At 42.2% G+C, this 17,182-nt stretch overlaps 1 pseudogene; it reads left to right on the top strand.

Annotated features, from left to right (window-relative positions):
* The first annotated feature begins 11,804 nt into the window (after positions 1–11,804).
* On the top strand, positions 11,805–12,146 carry LOC114505101 (annotated as a pseudogene).
* Positions 12,147–17,182: the final 5,036 nt, after the last annotated feature.

The following is a 17,182-nucleotide window of genomic DNA, read 5'->3' as shown; positions in this document are numbered from 1 at the left end:
AGTGGATAGAATCTCTCCATTTGTGTGTACAAACTAGTCTCTGTTTAATCGTACCCTTCATTTAGTATCTCTAAGCTGATTTCCTGACCATAGATAAAACCTCTGATTCACTAATTTCTTCTTTTTTAAAGTATATTTCATTGATTATGGTATTACAGTTGTCCCAATTTTCCCTCTGAGGTTGGTACCCCCATTCCCTCCAGGAATCTCCCCTTTAGTTCATGTCCATGGGTCATGCATATAAGTTCTTTCGCTTCTCCATTTCCTGTACTATTCTTAACCTCCCCTTGTCTATTTTGTGCCTACAATTTATGCTTCTTATTCCCTTTACCTTTATCCCCATTCTCCCCTTTCCTCCTCCCCACTGATAATGCTCCATATAATCTCCATATCTACAATTTTGTTCCTGTTCTAGTTGCTTCCTTAGTTCATTTTGTTTTTGTTTCTGTTTTTTCAGGTTTGGTTGTTGATAGTTGTGAGTTTGTTGTCATTTTACTGTTCATAGTTTTGATCATCTTCTTTTTCTTAAATAAGTTCCTTTATTTTTTCAAAGTATATTTTATTGATTATGCTACTACAGTTCTCCCATTTTTTCTCCCCTTTATTTTCCTCCACTCTGCACACCCTCCCCCGAGCATTCCCCCTGCTTAGTTCATGTCCATGGGTCATACATATAAGTTCTTTGGCTTCTCCATATCCTATACTATTCTTAACTTTCCCCTTTTGATTTTGCACCTTACTAATTATGCTTCCTAATCCCTGTAAATTTTTCTCCATTCTCCAACCTCCCCTTCCCCAATGACAACCTTCCATGTGATCTCCATTTCTGTGATTCTGTTCCTGTTCTAGTTTGCTTAGTTTTTGTTTTTTAGGTTCATTTGTTGATAGTTGTGAGTTTGTTGCCATTTTATTGTTCATATTTTTATCTTCTTTTTCTTAGATAAGTCCCTTTAACATTTCATTTTGTGACAGGACATACTGAGCAGTGGCCATTCTCAGATAGCAGTTATGTCAAGGCCACATGCTAATCCCCACATTCTGCTTCTGTAAAATGGCTTTCTGCCAGCAACTGCGCTCCTCCCCGCTCCTCCTTCTGCCCTTGCAGCAAGAATATAAGCAAGCCCCCACCTGAGTTTGGAGCCCAGAATTTAGACGGTCTCCTCTGGGTCCGCATGCATGAATAAATCTCCACTTCACAAACTCTGACACTGTCTGAGTCACTTTTCTGTAACATTTTGATTCCCTGACAGGGAAACAACTCACACAAGCAGGCTGTTGCCTCCGGTGAAGGTGTCCATGGGGCAGCTGGTGGGGCCCGGCGATGATAAGGAGGCACGTGCCCCAGTGATTTCGGGTCCTGAACATCCCAGGCCCCGAGGGCTCGGCCCCCAGACCGCTCTTTGACCTGGGCTGGAGGGGTGCGAACTGGAGAAATCTGGGAAGGCACCTATCTGGTAAGTGTCCCCGGGACCTGGACCCGAGAGCAGGCCCACCCTTGTGGTGGAAGGAGGGACTGATCACCCCTCAGGCCGGAAGGCCCAGGTAGGGTTCCCACTGTTCAGGCAAGTGGGAACGTGATAAGCTCTGAGTGCTTGTGTGAATGACTGTGTTTGTTGTAAGATAAATAGAAAAGTGAAAGTAGGTAATGGAATGTATAAGGCATGGAAATGCTCAGTACTGGACATCAGAATGGCGCAGCTAACTGTCTTGAAAGTTTGTTTTCATTTGAAAGTTGAAAATGGGTTTGTAATATCACCAAAGATGTACAGTTTACAGGTGTGGATGACCTGTCCACATTGCCATTGCTAAATGTTATTGCAGGAAAGACCTTGCAACTGAACGTCTTCCCAAAAAGTCTCACAGGCACAGAGACTGGTTTGGGGATTATTGTGTGAATTAAACCTGTGTGTTCTTCTGTTTTCATAGGACGTATGCCTATGGCTTCATTACCTGAGTGATTGGTTGCAATATAGGCCCCACTTAAGGAGCCCATTCTTCATCATCACCCCCTGAAACTCAACAGTTTGGCTGAACTAAGTGGTTGGGTTGGTGAACAGTTTGGGTGATCTGTGGGCTTCACTTTAGAACTGATTTCCCTTTTCTGTCTTGATGGCTTGGACAGAAAGGGTTCAGATATCTGAAAGGAGGGAAATTCTAATATATTCCCCTCAGCCCGAGTGAAGTATAATGGGCCACAAGAGTTTTGGATAGGTGTAGCATGCCTTGTACACCTTCCTCCAGATAAGCCATTCTTTACTAAGTCTCTGCCTTTGTCATTTAGTGGTTATGATTTAATTGTGCCTTCCAACTCTTTCCAAATCTGTCATCTCCAGAATATGACCAGGATGCCAACGGACCAGTAATGCCAGCCTTTGGACACCAAGCCTCCGACTTCCTGGTGACAGCCAACTGACCAGGATTCTGTAAAGTCCTTCCCCTTACAGGAAGGACTCCCTCCGTGCTGCCCCCCCCCCTTCAGGGCACCCCTGACCCATGGGTAGGTAGAACGATGTCCATGTCCAGACGGAAGTAGTTACAAGAAGATGAGACCTTCATCCATTGTCCTTTAAAAATTTTTAAAGTGGGTGTATATCTGAAATGAGAGATTGTGACAGAGTGCAGCCAAGAGGGGGTACACCAAATGAGAATTTAAAATGGTTTCCAGAACTCAAGGCATCCAGGAGATTTTAAGATGTCTTCATCCCTTCCCCCAAAGGTGTGAGTTGGAGGAAGGGACACACAGAGCAAGAACATGCAGGGTTGTTTTGTACAGCAACAGCTTTACAGCTAATCCATGGCATAGTCATTTGACATACCTATAGCTTTTGGCTGATCACTTGGATGTGCTAAATAGCTGTGGCCATGATCTGGGCCAGGGGGATGGGAAGAGACTCTTCCCCACCCAAGATGTGACTGGAGGGCAGGTCCCCCGAGTTATAGCACCTGTGTGGGAACTCAGAGAAGACTGGCTCCATGACATGGGGCCACACCTGCCCAGACCCATGATGGCAGCTGGATGGGAGTGGGTACTGGCCCGTCCAGGATCTGCGGGCTGTCAACGAAGCAGCCATCACCCTCCACCCGGCTGTCCCAAACCCCTACACCCCCCTGAGCCAGCTTCCCCCAACAGCAATGTGGTTTACCTGCCTTGATCTGAAGGATGCCTTTTTCTGCATTCCTGTGGCACCTTCCAGCCAACGCATTTTTGCCTTCGAATGGGAAGATCCTCACACAGCGGTCAAGACTCAGTTGACCTGAGCTAGACTGCCCCAGGGGTTTAAGAACTCCCCAACCTTATTTGGGGAAGCCCTAGCAAGAGATCTGAAGCCACTCACTGAGGCAGAGCCAGACCTGACAATTCTGCAGTACATGGACTACCTCCTCCTGGTGGCCCATCCCGGGAATGGTGCTGGGAGGGAATGCACAGGCTGCTGAAGCACCTGGCTGAATTAGGGAAAGAACACCAGAAGCACATCCTGAACACACTCCTACTCTTCACGTCGAGTTGCAGAGGGTGCGTGCTGTGTATCTGAAGTGCCCCCACTGTGCCCCATCTGCGCAGTCCTCTGTCATGGCCCTTCACAGTGCTCCATTGGATTTGCCTGCCCCAGTGGCCTGTGAGCTCCCTCGGGGTTCCGGCCACATCACCCGGTGCAGTGCTCGGCAACCAGGCCTGTCAGAAGTACTCACAGTGTGATCAGGAGCAAGGACAGAAAATGGCAGAGGCATCAACACCCTCCAGAACCTCGTCTGATTTCTGGGGAAAATGCTCATTCTCCTGAGAAAAAAAGCCAGCCTGCACCCTGCTGCTGTGGAACTAGGCCCCTCTACCAGGCTTTGAAGGGTCTGGACACTAAGCTTCTAGAATGGGGAGAAAATGAAGAGAAAGCCTTCTAAGATATCAAGGGGTGCCTCAGTGATGTTCCTGCCCTTGGACTGCCAGATCTGGAGCAGCCTTTTGACCTGTATACCCACAAGAGAGACAAAGTAGCCCTTGGGTCCTGACCCAGCCTGTCGGACTATGGCAACACCCGATGGCTTACCTGTCTAAGCAGTTGGACCATGTCGCCACTGGCTGACCGCCTTGTCTGAGGGCAGTTGCTGCTGCCGTGACCCTCTTGAAAGAGGCAGACAAGTTAACTCTAGGTCAAGAAATCAGTCTTCACATACCACACACAGTGAACAGCCTCCTTGCTGGGCAGGGCCATAAGTGGCTGTCGAACCCTAGACTGACTCAGTACCAGGGCATCCTCCAGGGAAACCCGAGGGTGCATGTTAAGACCGTGAAATGAGTCAATCTAGCCACCTACTTACTGGTAGAACTTGGAGATCCAGACCATGACTGTCTCGAAGTAACCGAAGAGGTCCACGCCAGCCGGCCAGACCTCTGGGACCAGCCCCTGGCCCAACCTGATGTCACCTACTATACAGATAGGAGCAGCTATATGGTTGAGGGCAGGAGAGTTGCCGGGTACGCAGTAGTGGACAACTGTGGAATAGTGGAGACTTCCAGATGGGAGAATATATATACTGCAAGGGCAAGCTAGCAATCTAGTAAGGCAGTGCCATGCCCTCACCCACATGGGCAAGACCTCCCTAGAAAATCTTCTGAAGAGGTATTGCTATTTCCCCAACCTGGCAGCACTTTGTGCTTCCACTTCAGCACAATGCATAACATGTGCTTGGAACAACGCCGCTGGGCACCCGGAGATGAGGCCAGGATACAGCACACAGATAGACAACCCTTTGAAGACCTGCAAATAGACTTTACTGAAGTCAGGCCTAGCTGAGGGTTTAAATACCTCCTGGTGATTGTGTGTACCTTCTCTGGATGAGTTGAGGCTTTCCCCACCAAGATGGAGAAAAGCCGGGGAGGGAAGTCACCTGAGCCCTCCTGAGAGAGGTCATCCCGAGGTACGGATTGCCTCTGACCATTGGAAGTGACAATGGGCTTGCCTTTGTCTCACAAATAGTATAAGAAACAGCCAAACCTTTGAACATCACATGGAAACTACACACTGCCTATCGACCCCAGAGTTCTGGGAAGGTAGAGTGGATGAATCGGACTCTCAAAGAAACCTTAGCTAAATTCTACCAGGAAACTGGACTGCCCTGGAAGGACTTGCTGCCGCTAGCATTGCTTAGGTTGAAGGAATCACCCCTTGGATCCACTACAGCCAGGCCAAAACAGCAGCAGATCCTGAGGACCCGAGGACTAGGCCTGCACTTAGACTACCCACGCTAAGGCTCTGGAGGACGTCAGCCAGTAAACAAGACACCAAGGAATGGACCATTGTTCTTCAGGGTACCTGACTTTAACTGGCACCTTCACAGGAGTATTGGGAATTGGACTAGAGAGTGTGACCCCTGCGGAAAGGAATCCTGTTGAGCGGATCGCCCTAGGAATAGTTTATCTCTGTTTGGTCTCTGCATTTGAATTTATTGTATGCTTCACTTGACTAATGTGGCCCCTGTCTCAGCCCCAGCCTGCAAATGTAATACCCCTGGACAGGATTATGCTCAGCGGTAGAGTGGTCTCTTACTGTCTCCCAGGGTCAGCTTTCAGCTCCTCCACTGACATGCCATCAGGTTGTATTCAGCCGCAGCAATCTCTCTGCACTTGGGGAGGGAAGGTATACCAGACTGGAGTGATATCCAGGATGATAGGATACCAGACCCAGAGGTGTCATGCATATGGGACCCTGCATCCTCTGGACCTTGGTGCAACACCTGGAGGCCATGGTGACTCGTAGGGCAGCTGCCAAAGTGTTAGCTTTCCAGTGGTACCAACACCAGTACCAGCAGTTGCAACCTTCCCCAGCACCTCAGCCATATAGCCAGGTATATGGTGATGCTAAAGGGATAGAAACACCTTATAGCATCAAAAGTGGGGACTGTGACAGGACATACTGTGCAGTAGCCATTCTCAGATAGCTGTTCAGGACATACTGAGCAGTGGCCATTCTCAGATAGCAGTTATCTCAAGGCCACACGCTAACCCCCACATTCTGCTCCTGTAAAATGGCTTCCTGTCAGCAACTGCACTCCTCCCCACTCCTCCCTCCACCCTTGCAGCAAGAATATAAGGAAGCCCCCACCTGAGCTCGGGGCCCAGAATTTGGAGACGGTCTCCTCTGGGTCCGCATGTATGAATAAAACTCCACTTCGCAAACTCCGATGCCATCTGAGTTGCTTTTCTATAACAATATAATAAGGGCTTGGTGATGAAGAATTCCTTTAACTTGACCTTATCTGGGAAGCACTTTATCTGCCCTTCCATTCTAAACGAAAGCTTTGTTGGATAGAGTAATCTAGGATGTAGGTCCTTGCCTTTCATGACTTGGAATACTTCTTTCCAGCCCCTTCTTTCCTGAAGTTTCTTTTGAGAAATCAGCTGATAGTCTTATGGGGACCCCTTTGTAGGTAACTGTCTCCTTTTCTCTTGCTGCTTTTAAGATTCTCTCTTTGTGGGACAACACCCAACTAACTGAGCCACACTGATCAGGGCTTAATATACTCTTATTTTCCTTTTAATATCTGTAGGAACTCTAGTGAGTCTATTTATTCCTTATATTGGGAATCTACGGTCATTCTCTTTTTAAATCAACTGTAAGTTTATCACTTTATTAATCTTTTTTAGGAAAATAACTCTTGGTTTCATTAATTTTCTCAATCATTTGTCTTTCTATTTCATTGCCTTCTCTTCTTTTTTTTCCCTTCCTGCTACTCACTTTTAATATGCCTTTCTTTAACTTCTTAAGATGGATGCTCAGATAATTGATTTGCAAATTTTATTATCTTCTAATGTATTGCATTCATGTTATAAATTTCCTTCTAGGTACTGCTTTAGCTGCAATCCCACAAATAGTGATATGTTGTTTTCTAATTTTCATTGAGTTCAAATATTTTCTAATTTCTCATGTGACTTCTTCTTTGACCCATGGTTGTATAGAAATATGTTGCTTGCTTCCAAATATTTTTATTGATTTATAATTTAATACTGTTGTGAACAAAACATATTCTATATTGTTTCAGTATCTTAAAAATTATTTAGACTTGTTTCATGAAATAGACTGTGGTCTATTGATGAATGTTCCATGTATCCTTGAAAGGAATGTGTATACTGTTGCTGCCAGGTATAGTAGTCAATAAATTTCAACAAAGTCAAGTTGTTTGATGGTGTTCAACCTTTCTCGGTCCTCATTGATTTCTTTCTACTTGCTTAACCAGTTACTGAGAGAGCAATGTTGAAATCCTCAACTAAGATTGTGCTCTTGTCTAACTCTCATTTCAGTTCTGTGAAGTTTGCTATGCAATTAGATGCATAAACACTTATTATTATTATATCTTCCTGATAAATTAATCATTTTATTATTATAAAATGCTCCTCTTATCATTGGCAATATTCTTTCTGTTGAAGTCTACTTTGTCTGATGCTACTGTAGCTATTCATGCTTTCTTAAGATTAGTGTTTATACGGTAAATCCTTTCCCATTCTTTTGCTTTGAATGTATGTGGGCATATTTAAAGTGTGTCTCTTATAGAGAACATATGGTCATGTCTGCCTTTTTTATTGATCTGGCAATGTTTGGATTTTAATCAGTGCACTTAGTTTATTTACATGTGATATAATTCTCTGTATGTTTGGGTTTAAATTTTCTACATCAATATTTTTTTCTGTTGACCCCACCTGTTTGTTTTCTCCCTTCTCCTTCTTTCCCTACATTTATTTTTATTGGGAAGGTTTTTGTTTGTTTGTTTGTTTGTTTTTTGGGGAGTAGTTGTTTTTTGGTTTTTGTTTTGTTTTTAGGATATATATTCCCCCCCGGGTTGGCTTATTAGGTTTTATTTATTGTTCCTCTTTTTAATTGTTACCCTATTATTCGCAATATGCATCTTTAACTTATCACAGTCTACTTTGAATATTAATACATCACTTCATGTAAGAACCTTGTAACAACTCCCCCAACTTTATGTCATTGTCTTCATACATTTTACTACTACACATGTTATCTACCTCACAATAATTATTTTTATTCTTTAAATACTCATTAATTTTTAAGTATGGGGTAAAGTTTTACAATTTCCAGCTTTCTTCATTCCTTTGTATAGATCTGAGGTACCATCTTAGTATTATTTTCTTTCAGCCTGAAAAACATTTCTTGTAGTGCAGTTCTTTGGTGATGAATTCTGTCAGCTTGTGTTTGTCTGAAAAAAAAAATTCTAGAATGACAGTTTTTTTTTTTTCTTTCAGCATTGTTTCTGGTGGAGAATCAGTGTTGATTTTTATATTTCTTCATTTATATGTATTTACATATGTTCCTTTTACTTTTTAACTTTAATATTTTCCCTATATTGCTGGTTTCCAACAATTTGGTTATGATGTGCATTGATGTGGTTGCTTCATGTTTTTTTTTAATTTTCTACTTGTACTTTGTTTAATTTTTCATACCTGTAGGTATAGGGAACCTATCTGTGTGGCAGTGGAGAATGTAGCCCAGCTCCGGATTTGGAAAACCAGTGGGGAGAAAGTTGGCACACAGGAACTGAGCTCATGGATTGGTTTTCCCGTGGGGAATTGGGCCTGCATTATACCTAAGCTGCTTTGAGGCTTGCTTTTTGCTAAAACTCCCTCACCCTGAATTGAAGCAGAAAATGTTTACTGCACATCTTTAAAGTAACTTCCTAAAATCTATGCCAAACCTGCCAAGGAAGGAGTGTAACCAGTTCAACCACTTTTCCCCTTGCATCTGCAACATACTTTTCTTTGAAGTAATTAGCAACATCCTTTCCTTTGTTATCTGTAAAAGGTAGTCACCTACAGCAAAACTGTGCATAGTAAATGAGGACTATCCTTGATGTAATGTACCCAGAAAAGCAATAAAAGCCTGTCCAGGCAGGGGTCGGGGCCCTCTCTCACTTAGAGAGCAACCTTGCTGTCTCTTTTCTCCACAGTACTTCTGTAGTCTATGTGAACTTGTTCATCGCAGCCACAGCACATGGACCTTGCAGGCCAGACTCTGCATCACGTAGGTTTATACTTATCATCAAATTTTCAATTATTTGTTCATTATTTCTTCAAATATTTTTCTATACTCTTTTCCCCTTCTGGAAATACATTTGCTTTATTTGTTGATACTGTCCTACAGATCACTGAAGTTCTGTTGTTTACCATCATTTTTTGGTGCTTCAATTTATGTAGTTCTTACTGCCACATCTTCAAGTTCAATGATATTTTCTCATATAGAGTTTAAATGCTGTGAAAACTATCCAGTGTGTATTTCATTACAGTTATGGTGTTTTTCAGCACCTGAAGTTCCATTTAGTTCTTTTTTAGAGATTCAATCTCTTCATTATGTACATGCTTTTCTTTAGATTCTTTAACATATTTAAATAGCTGTTTTAAAAACCTTTGTATACTATTTCATCTGTGTTATTTCGGGTCTAGTTTTTTTTTTTTTTTTTTTTTTTTTTACTAATTTTCCCCTGTGTGTACATCATATTTTCCTGATCCTTGTAGGTCTATTAATTTTTGATTGGTTGGTGGATATTATAAAAGTTACCTTGTTCAGTGCCCACACTTTATTGTCTTCTTTTCAGGGAAACTTGTTTTGGCAGGCAGTTATTATACTTGTGAGTCAGCTTGATCACTCACTTTATGGTTTTAAATAAAATTTGGTTCAGTGGGGTCTAGAGTAGTTTTTAAAAATATTTATTTATTTAATTTCAGACAGAGAGGAAGGAAGGGAGAAATAAAGGGAAGAAAACATTGATGTGAGAGAGAAACATTGATTGGCTGCCTCTGACATGCAACCTCACTGGGGACCAATCCTGCAACCCAGGCATTTGCCTGACTGGGAATCAAACTGGTGACAATTTTGCTTTTCAGGATGAGTTCCTACCAACTGAGCCACATTGGTCAGGGCTAGAGTAGTTAATTCTAATAGTATTTTAGTTTTGTTACTAAGGTGTGATCTGTTTGGGGATGAATTCAGTTGCTTATGGGCATGTAGAGCCAAGACTAGAGCCCAGGTATGTCTTGACAAGAACCTGTGTTCTTAACTAGCATCGTGTCCATGGATAAGCTATTGAAGTGTTGATGGCATAAGCTATGGTTCCCACCTGCACTGAAAGGGGCTATCAATTTGATCTGGGATGGTCAGAGAAGACCTTGCTGGGCAGGGGTACCAATTCTGACTCTGGAGCCTGGCTAGAATTCAAACAGTCAGAGAAGACAGTAGAGAGTTTTCTGGGTAGTGAAAATTCTAAAAGCATAGCTGTAGAAATAGCAATGTTCAAGGCAGGACTGTTCTTGTGACAGTGAGTTGTCCAGTTGTGCCAGGATGGGTAGAGTAGAAGTAGGTCAAAATGGCAGCGATGAGGGCCAATTCTGACACTCCTCAATAATCAAAAGTGGGGCATATCCACTTTAGGAAGGTTTATGCTACTTCAGAATCTACCTGGATTCACATGGTAGCTCCATAAGGCAAACTTGAGCAATCCAGAGCCACCCAGCCTATTATCTGAACTGGAATCACATTCAAGGACTAATGGAAAACACATAATGTGCCATTTCTAGTCCAGCTTTTTGTAAAGTAAATTGCTTTGAAAAGACATACTTATGCAAATGTGGTATTACTATCAGTTACCACATTTGCATAGCCATCTGCTACATTTTCAGAACTAACCTCAGAAATCTCTCCACTCCAAGGCTCTAGATAAGGCCTTGTAATACCTATCAGGTTATGTACCACCGAGAGGCTTTTATGATGGGTAGGAATCCATCCTATGACACTGAATCAGAAACCATCTGGACATAATGATTAATAATAGATGTTTAATGTAGTCCTGAACAGAGACGTTGCACATCAATTCTACCCAGCATATGCTGAATATATAGTGTCATAGCCTGGGAACTTCCTCTGACTTTTCCCATACACTCAGAGCCTAGCAAGGTGGAAACAGAGATTCCCTCATTCATTCAGTCATTCAACCAACATTAAGTATTTATTGAGCATTTATTATATATGAGACACAATTCTAAGAACAAGATTAGATATAAACATAACAGACAAAATTCACTCTTTTCATAGATCTTACATCCTAGTGGGAAAAATAGAAACAAATTGATCTAAAGTATGTCTGGTAGTGATAGTGCATGAAAAGAATAAAATAAGACTGAGGGACAGAGTGTGACTGGAGTGGTACACCAGATTGACTAAGCATGAAGACCTTTCTGATGAAGTGACATTTAAGCAGAGAACTGACGAAAATGAGGGAGAGAACCATGCATATGTTTGAGGGAGAGTGCTCCAGGGAGAGGGGACAGTAAGTGAAAAGTATCTGAAGGAGAAGTTTGCCTAGGATGTTCAAAAAAGAACAAAGAGGGTAGTGTGTCTGAAACATAGTGAACAAAGAGGAAAGTGGTAGGAGATCAAGTCTCCAAAGAGGATACAAGCAGTGGCCAAAAGACATATGAAAGATGTTCAACATCACTAATTATCACAGAGATGCAAATTAAAACCACAATGAGCTACCACCTTATACCTGTCAGAATGGCCATCATTAATAAATCAACAAACAATAAGTGCTGGTGAGATTGTGGAGAAAGGGGAACCCTAGTACACTGTTGGTGGGAATGCGACTATTGCAGCCACTGTGGAAAACAGTATGGAGTTCCCTTAAAAAATTAAAAATAGAACTGGCTTACTACCACATGACCACTTCTGGGTATGTATCCGAAGAAACCTAAAATACTAATTTGAAATAATATCCTCTTGGGGTTCGACCTCCTTTGCAGCAAAATGGCTAAATGCACCAAGAAAGTCAGAATTGTCAATAAATATGGCACCCATTATGGCACCTTGCTCAGGAAAATGGTGAAGAAAATTGAGATCAGCCAGCACGCCAAGTATACTTGCTCCTTCTGTGGTAAAACCAAGATGTAGAGGTGAGCAGTGGGGATCTGGCACTGTGGCTCCTCCATGAAAACGGCCGCTGGTGGCACCTAGACCTACAACACCACTTCTGCTGTCATAGTAAAGTCTGCCATCAGAAGACTGAAGGCATTGAAAGACCAGTAGAAGCTCCACAATTTGAAACATTGCTAGCCAATAATAAATGGGTTAATTTATGTAACAAAAAAAGAGATAACATATGCACCTCTATGTTCATTGCAGTGTTATGTTCAATAGCCAAGATATGGAAGCAACATATATAATGCAATATTACTGAGTCATAAAAAGAATGAGATCTTACCATTTGCAACAGAATGGATGGACCTAGAAGGTATTAGGCTAAGTTAAATAAGTCAGTCAGAGAAAGACAAACACCATATGATTTCGCTTATATGTAGAATCTAAAAGGCAAAATAAACAGACTCATAGATATGGAGATCAGATTGATAGTTGCCAGAGGGAAGGGAGCTTGGCGGACTGACTGAGTGAAAAAGGGAAAGGGATGAAGACATATAAATGGGTAGTTACAAAATATTCACAGGGTTGTAAAGTACAGCATAGGGAACATAATCAATAATATTGTGATAACTGTGTACGGTGTCAATTGGGTACTGGGAATATCAGGGGGATCACTTTGTAAAGTATATGATTGTCTAACTACTATGCGGAAATGAATACAAAGTAATATTGAATGTGAACTGTAACAACAAAGAATAAAAAATAAATTTTAAAGAACAGGCAGCCACCTAATCATATGGAATATAGTAAGAAGTTGTTTTTGAGGGAGAAGAAGACACTAAAGTGTTTAAGCAGTGGAACAAAATGTCATACCTGATGTTCTGATTTAACTTTTTGGAATAAGGTCTTTTAAAAATTTCCTCAAGTGATTCTAACATGAATTAATGGACTGGGAATCATTGCATAGCAGGATTTCTATGTCTGAATTTTGAGAACAGATTTCTGGCAGAGAGAGCAAAGGTGGAAGCTGGTAAACCAGTTAGAAAGATATTCCAATAATCCAGGCAAAAATTAGTGACGGCTTGGATTAGGGTGATTTGTGAATGAGAGGAGCATGAGTGGCTCTGAGTGTCCCTGCTAACATTTTGGCTACTGCTGCAAAGTATCCAGTACTCTGTCCCTTCAGTCTTTCTTTCTCTGTAGCTCACCCAATTGTCTCTCCCTGCCCCACCCCTCAGGCTTAGAGGGTCATTCCTAGCCAATAAGGGAAGAGTTTGAGAGTTTTGGTTAAACATTCTAGGGCCCTGTCCAGTGTAGCTCAGTTGTTTGGAGAATCATACCATAGCCAAAAGGACATGCTTTCAATTCCTGGTCAAGGCACATGCCTAGGTTGTGAGTTTGATCCCTGGTCTAGATCCAGACATGAATGATCCCAGGTCCAGGAATTTATGGAAAGCAAACAATCGATGCTTCTCTCTAGCATCGATGTTTATCTCTCCCTTTCTCCCTCACTTCCTCTCTCTCTAAAGGCAATGAAAAAATCTCCTCAGGTGAGGATGAAAAAAAAACATTTTGGGGATCTCAGTATAAAATCCTTCTCTATGCAATGACAAAATTCCAGAAACTGAGGTTCTTTTTCCTATAGCCTTACCCCCCAACACAAATTAAACTAAAGCTCTGTAGTGAAACACTTGGCCTGCCTCATATCTGCTTGCCCAGTTTCCCCAGTTGCAGGTCTATCCTTACCCTTTTTTCCTCCAAAGTCTACTTTTAATAATGGGCGCCAGCTATTGAGTACTCAGTCTGGGCTATGCACTGTTCTAATCATCTTATATTAACAAATTCAAATCTCACCACAACACTAGGAGGGGATTGCCATAATTATACCTGTTCAACACATGCTCTAACTGAAAAAAGAGTTAAATAATTTGCCCAAACCACATTCTAGGTATCAAGACAATGATTTAATACCTAGGTCTGTATGACTCCAAATATTGTGCATTTAAATCATTTACCTGTCTCCCATTCCAGAACCCAGACTTCAGGTGAGACCTGGAATCTGCTGACAAACACCTTGACCTTACTGCCTCCCTGGATTTCTGCTTCCTGTCTGCCCTTCCACATTGCACTTTTCCTCTCTGTTTCCATTGTCCTGAACTCCAGGCCTGTTTCAGCTGCTTAGCCTTTTTTGCTATAGCTTTGAAGAAGTGGTTGTATCGGGTTTTTGGCTTTCTGACCTTTGGAGTGGGGTGAATCTGACTATGTCTCCAGGAAGTTTGCCTTCTTCCAGAAAAGTGAAGTTTGTATGCACAGCAGCTGGATATCCTCATTCCTTGTAGTGACATCTTTTCTTGCCACTCTGGGGAGCTCAATTTGCTCTTACCTCTGGGAAGTCAGCAGACCTACTTGGAAGGGAGAGTGACACTTCTTACCAGCAGTCTAATTTGAACCCTGCAGAATGTGAACTTCTAAAGGCCCTCGTAAAGCCAAAAGTCCATCAGCACCTGCTATATTTTACCATCTCTGACAAATGGAAGTGAAACTTTCCCCAACATTTACCCATTGCCTTTGCCTCTAACAGTTTTATATAAATATATATCAATATATCATATATTACATATCATATATGTATTTTTGCACAGGTCTATGAGGATACATTATTACATATCAACAGTGCATTATATAGTGGCTTATCTGTTTGCAGTTAATAAAATGCATTTGGAAAGGAAGCCCTTTGAAGTCTCCCAAGTGCTTACCTGCAAACAATGATATTGAGTGGCTCTAGAACTAGCTGTGTGTGTTAGCACAGAGAATGCTGGAGTATGCAAGCTGAGCACTACCAAATGATTTATTATAAGCCACCCTAGAGACAAATTAAAAATTGTTAATATAAGATATGAACAAAGGAAAGTGTTTGAGTCCTGGCTGGTGTGGCTCAGTGGATTGAGTGCCGGCCTACAACCAAAGAGTTGCTGGTTTGATTTCCAGTCAGGGCACATGCCTGGGTTGTGGGCTGGGTCCCCAGTAGAGGGTGTCCCAGAGGTAACCACACACTGGTGTTTCTCTCCCTCTCTTGCTTTCACCCTTCCCCTCTCTCTAAAAATAAATAAATAAAATATTTTGAAAAAGAAAAGTTGTTGAAATATAAACTATTAAGAAAACTTGGAGAGGGCATAATTTGTATATGATATGTAGCATTAAAAATGTGATTTATAAATGAATTTCATAAAGTTGAGTGTTTACTGCAACTGGCTATAAATATAGAGAGAAATAATTCAACCTCTTGCATAAAAAAAAGAGTATTCAGATATAATGTTAACTGTTATCTTTACTCAAAAACTTGTTTTTTGTTTTTTTTTTCAACAAATAATGGTGGGTTTATTTTCTTATATTTTCAGTCAGAAATTCATCTATGTGTCCTGGGCCTGACAAAAACCTTCAAGTGGCAAATGGAGTGTGTCAAAGGGCAGTGAGGTGACACTGACAGAGCCAGTACTGGCTTCAGCAGGCTCTGACTATAAGTAATGGGGATGTGTGGGGGTGTGTTAAAGGAACTAGGCACCTCTGATGTTCCCTTTGTAGTCAAAGAAGTGGAATATTGGTGAAGGGCTTTTTTTTTTTTTTCTGTCTTCTGATCTCTCTAAAAAACATCTCCAACTAAGCAGTTGGCAATCCTAAACTGGTAGCTAGGTCAAGAGCTGTCATTTTTTCTTTGGTTGTTGTCTTTCTATCTCTTACCTCAAGATTCTTTTTCATCATATCCCAATTATACTATGCTCCTGAAGAATTATCTACCCTGGCTTGATAAGTCTCTGGGTTGCTTTTCGTCTTCCCTTCTTCCATATTCAAACCAACAGTTGGTATGTGTTTAGCAAATGAAAATTTACTTCAGTATTGGCCTGAGCTAAACAAAGCTGAAAGGTGCTAGCTTGTTATGAAAACTGCATTTATAGGAGCCACAGAAGGATGGCAGTGCATTACTGGCTACTCTGGAAAGTGAATTAGAATGGTATTTTAGCAGGTTTAGAACAAGGTAGACCTGGTTTCTCATAGGAACTGTACTATTTTTTCCAGTTTTCCTGAGAGGAGAGAAGAGTAAAGGCAGCAAGCACCACTCACCAGAGAAGATTTCATGAAAAACATCATTGTAGACCTGAGCCATGAAGGATAAATAGTCCCAGATAGTTTGTGGAAGACTGAGGGATAAGTCTACACTATACCATTATAACACTGTTATATCCCCCATAGTGTCTGGCATATGTATAGTTGCATAATCAGTATTTTTGAAATGAATGAAAACAAGTTGTAGGGCTTTGTGAGTACATGGAAGGAAACTGCAGGTTGTAAATGGTTACTTTGGATAGGTACAGTGATGAGAGAGAGGTATTTCTTCCCAGTTTGGCTTTGCATTTCTGTGCATACAACTCCATTTTCTCAGTCCAGGCATTCAGGGCCTCTGGTCTTCTCCAACCAGAGAATTCCAAGATATATCCTCTTCTCATGGGCTTTCATTCACTTTGACACTCCTCAAGACCCTGATTTTTAGAAATTTAGTGGCCTGAATAGTGGTCATCAATGGCTTAAATATCACCTTTGTTTCTCAAAGGTCTTGGGCTTTTCCCTGGCAATATTTTGTAAGATGGACTTCCAGCCAAGATGGAGGCATAGGTAGACACACTATGCCACCTTGCACAACCAACAGAGGGACAACAACAATTTAGAAACAGAATAACAACCAGAACTGACAGAAAATTGAACTGTATGGAAGTCGGACAATCAAGAAGTTAAAATAGACCCGTTCATCCAGACTGATAGGAGGGGTGGAGTCAGGCAGGCAGGCACGGGTCGCAGCGTGAAGAGCTGAGAGTGTTGGGACCCAGCGAGTAAGGAATCCAGGGTGTGTAAGACCGCAGCAGGTGGACCTTGAGCTCACAAGCGGCAGCTGGCAGACCCTGGGCACAGGGTGGCAACCCGCAGACCCAAGGAGGCGCTAATTGTGAAGTGATGCACTGTGCACAACCCAGGATCACAACTGGGAAATAGAGCCTCGGGACACTGATTGAAAACACCCATGGGAGTTGAGGCTCAGGGAGAGACACCTAGCCTCACCGGAGAGGTCCTTGGAAAATCCCATGGGGTGCACAAGCCCACCCACACGGGAATTGGCACTAGAGGGGCCCAGTTGGCTTGGGGTAAGTGGCAAAAGGGACTGAAATCCGACAGACAGCAGAGCAAGCACCATTGTTCCCTCTCGGACCCCGCTCTCA

Source organism: Phyllostomus discolor, chromosome X (assembly GCF_004126475.2).
Source record: "Phyllostomus discolor isolate MPI-MPIP mPhyDis1 chromosome X, mPhyDis1.pri.v3, whole genome shotgun sequence".
In the NCBI taxonomy this organism is placed as follows: domain Eukaryota; kingdom Metazoa; phylum Chordata; class Mammalia; order Chiroptera; family Phyllostomidae; genus Phyllostomus; species Phyllostomus discolor.
This window is presented reverse-complemented; position numbering and strand designations above follow the sequence as displayed.